This window comes from Corvus brachyrhynchos, unplaced genomic scaffold, assembly GCF_000691975.1.
Source record: "Corvus brachyrhynchos isolate BGI_N302 unplaced genomic scaffold, ASM69197v1 scaffold101, whole genome shotgun sequence".
Lineage (NCBI taxonomy): Eukaryota > Metazoa > Chordata > Aves > Passeriformes > Corvidae > Corvus > Corvus brachyrhynchos.
Window position 1 is genome coordinate 22812483 of NW_008237239.1, and position 4056 is coordinate 22816538.

A 4056-nucleotide genomic window follows, 5' to 3' on the forward strand; every position below is an offset into this window, starting at 1 on the left:
TGCCAAGATCCTACACCCCATTAACTTATTCTGCACCTCATATAGTAAATTAGAGAAATCAGTGTGAATAAATTACTACAGGAATTACCATAAATTGCTACAGAAATGCAAGACATTGGAGTGTGATCCTCGACTTTAACATGTCCTGCACATCTAAAGAGTTACTGAGAACATCTGCTGTCTGTCACACGTACATCAGGGTCACCATGAGCTCCTAAACTTTAGGAAAAGCAACAAGCAGACACAAAAAGAGCAGTTTGGTGGTAATGAGGTTGAGTAGTCACCAAAATGGGCAACAGTGGCAGATGATAATGATGATTCTATGATTCACTCTAAGTCCTGGAAAAAGATACTTTCCAACATGCTTCCAAAAAAAGTCAATTTCTATAAAATGACTGTGATCAAGAGAACTATAAGGGGAAAACAAAAATATACTCTTAGTCTGGATTGTATCAGACATAAGCACAAATAAAATTTGTTTTTCTTCATGTTTCTAGCAGAGCTGGGAGTCCACTACACTGTAACAGTGCCTCCCTGGGTGGTTTTACAGTGTCAGATCAGCTCCTAATCAAACAGCTTGTCTCTGTCGTGTAAGGAAAGGCATACAGACAAAGAGAAAACCTTTAATTAAACTAAAAGAGCTTGAAAGTTTCTTCCTTCTGGTCCTGGTTCTACTCAGCCAGTACAACTCTCATGAATAGAAAATGAAAACAGTAAGAAGAGGAATAGGACTGTCACATTATGGAAAAAGGTCAATCCTGTTAATACTCACAAAAGCAATTCAATTTCCAAACTCTGAGGAATTTAATTCATCTATTAACCTGGTCACCCTCCCAGAGATAGATATAGCCTTTCCTTCCAGGCACTCCACTACTTCCCAGCTGGTACCATAGCACTAAGGCTGGGACTGATGGTCACACCCATTTTATTGAACGTAGCTATTCCTGAGAAACTGATAAAAATATTTCCTGAGTGAGAGATTTGCATTTCTGAGCCCATAGCACAGTGCCAGAGATGTTCATTTGAGACAATCAAGTATTTAGCAGCCGTTGCTGCAGCAAACACCGTGTTTGGCCGCATCTCTCAAAGCGGGGCTCTTCCTCTGTTAGACACCACCACTGTGCAAGTGGGACTCCTCCAAAGGACAGCCAAAGCCACAGGCAGCACATGGGTTTCACCTGTTGCTCTGGTACCTGCAAGAGGTAGGCTCCTCACTCTCCCACCAGGAAGAGTGGAAGAGCTGTTTGTTTACATGAGGCCAGTGCCCTATCAATGTTTTAGTTCTTCACTGTATAATTTCACTGAGCAGGTTGGTATTTTTAACTGTCAAACATTCAGCAGCTTGAATTAAATAATTGATTTATTCTCTCAAATTTTCTAGGTCTGCATTTCTTACTGGAGAGCACTGCACTTACAGGACCAGACTCCCTCTCTGGGACTTGTATTTCTTCTGTGTTTCTTTTCCCACACAGAACCTGCTGTTCCAAGAAATGAATGAACTATTTCCTGGCTGAACTTAGCATTTTCATCTTATCTGTGAATTAAGCTAAGGGTTTTCTCCAACACATAAATTATTGGAAACTCTTTTGTCATAATCATGTGGGAAATATGTCCTCATTTACAGGATCGATGAGCAATTCACTGAAGGTGTTGCAAGTCATACTGGTTGCATGCCAGGGAACAATCAGCTCAAATAACCATCACTGCAAATTCAAAATTTTCTTCTAGAAAAATGTTCCATCATTTGTTATTACATTATTCCAGACCAGGACTTCCTGACTCCCCCCCAGGATTGAATTTCCATTTTTTCTCTAAAATACAATCTCACAGCTATTCCCCTTCCTACACCTGATCAGACATTTAGCTGGTTGCACATCACAGCATTTACTGACACCACAGTGTAACAACAGTGAGTTTCCATATTTATCCAACCTGGAAGCACTATGAAAGAGAGGAGTGCTGATGTAACACGTCCATTCCATGCTCTCCAGAGCAGCTGCGCTAGGAGAAGGTGCCAGCTCACATTCCTCTTGCATGGTAGAGCAAAGCTGGCACAGCAGAGAGGAATGGCCTCACATTTGCTAAGCACACCAAGCGTTCACTACGGGAGACAGCCTGGCAGGAGATAAATCAATTTTCCGTAATTATTCCCAAAATCGGCTCGTCGACACTCTGGATTTAGCTTGGCCTCCAAACACACAGACAAACTAAGGGCTGCCTGGTTTTGGGCCAGTCTCCTTCCATGAAGCAGAAACACCTCTGGTTTAAACAGTATAGAAAGTGAGTATTTTCTTCCATTTGAGTGAAACAGAAAATCAGTAGGGATCAGTCAGAACTTCAGCTTCTCTTACTCCAAGGATGCATTTTAAAGGTAAAGAATTTAGAGTTTCCTACAGCAGGAACTATGGATCAGAGTGTAGAATTGATGCCAGAAGAAAATATTTATGAAGTGCAAACTCCTCAAGCCAAGCAGGAAATGTGTCAGACCAAAACTTTGAAAGCTGAAGTTTCAATAGAAGTGATTTATAAATTAACTATTAAGTGTTAAAGTGAAGCTGGATATGATGCCAATGTGACAGACCCATAAGGCAGGGTGCAGGCTTGTATGAGGAGATAAAATCATCTGTTCTGCTGTTAGACTGGTCTGTGAGGTAGCACCAAGTAGTCTACGGAGAACTGTGTGCTCTGGAGAGCTCCAACCAATAAAAGGGGATGGTACAGCCTCATTCTGCAGTCTTTGGCAGGAAAAAGCAAACCATACCGTGTTACATTTGATTCTCAATAAACAAAAATCCTAGTGAACAGGGTACAAAAGATTTCCAGTTAGCTGTAAAATTTATTTTGAAGCTTAGGTGACTCATTATCCAAACCAAGTTCTGCCCCATGTGTAGTAAACAGTGCCCTGGGTCGCAATCGGTCTCTCAAGAAATACTAAGTGGAAATGAAGTAATTTAATTTAATACTTTATGTTTCTTGTCCCTTTCACTCAAAGGCTTCAAAGCACTTTGTAAGTGTGACAATAAAATTTCTTCAACTTTCCTGAGAGATCAACAGATGTATCCAAATCCACTTTGAATGGTGGATAAACTAGGCAGAGTGACAAACTTCAGGGGATAACCCTAGAACAGGTGAGGGGGGGGAACAGGTGAGACCCACACCCCTGAGTTTCAGGAGGCTGCAGAGGTGTGCAGTTCTTTTCCTCAGCATTGGCTTCATGAACCACCAGACACGGATGTGGCACTTCCCAGGCATGTAGCCTGAACCTTGGTTTGGCTGAGAAGTCTCTCAAAATTCCGCAAGGAAGATTGTGTGTGCTGGGAATAAACCCCCTCAGCCGTGTACGAGAGCGACTCTCTCCCGTTCCACAGCACACAATAATAGTATTATTGTAAGCGGTGTTTCACAGTCACAAGGGAGTGAGCTAATTGCAGATACAGCTCTTGGAGAAGTGATTGCCTTGTGCTCTTTTTTCCTTTCTCTGGCTCATTGCGTTCCTCTCCTGCGTGAGGCCTGAAGCATGATTTCGGAGTGAGAAGGAGAAGAGGTCAGTGGCAGACCCCGCACCACCTTCCAGCTGGAGCAAAAGGCTTTCACAGAATCATAGAATTGCCAGGGTTGGAAGGGACCTCGGGAGATCACCCAGTCCAACCCCCAGCCAAAGCAGGGTCACCTGGAGCAGAAGACACAGGAAATCATGCAGGTGGGGTTTGAATGTCTCCAGAGAGAGAGACTCCAAGATCTCCTTAGGCAGCCTGTCCCAGTGTTCTGCCACCCTCAGTGCAAAAGGCTGAGGTGTTGAGGTGGAACTTCTTGTGTTATAGTTTACGGCCACTACTCCACGTCCTGTCACCCTGCGGGCACCACCGAAATGTCTCGGCACTTTCAGGTATTTTTATGTATTAATGAGATTCCCTCTCAGTCTTGTCTTCTCCAGACTTAACAGGCCCAGATCCCGCAGTCTCTCCTCATGAGGGGGATAACGCTGCTGAAAAAACATTATCCCGTCTATGAAGTAACCAAGAAGCGCGGACAGGGCGCCCGGCGGCGGCTCCCGCA

The 4056-nt window shown here is 43.6% G+C and overlaps 1 protein-coding gene across 1 annotated transcript in view; it reads left to right on the forward strand.

Moving 5' to 3' along the window:
- Positions 1-4056, forward strand: part of ACBD3 (acyl-CoA binding domain containing 3) — a 39564-nt gene that overhangs the window by 17973 nt on the left and 17535 nt on the right. The gene's annotated exons all lie outside the window — the stretch shown is intronic.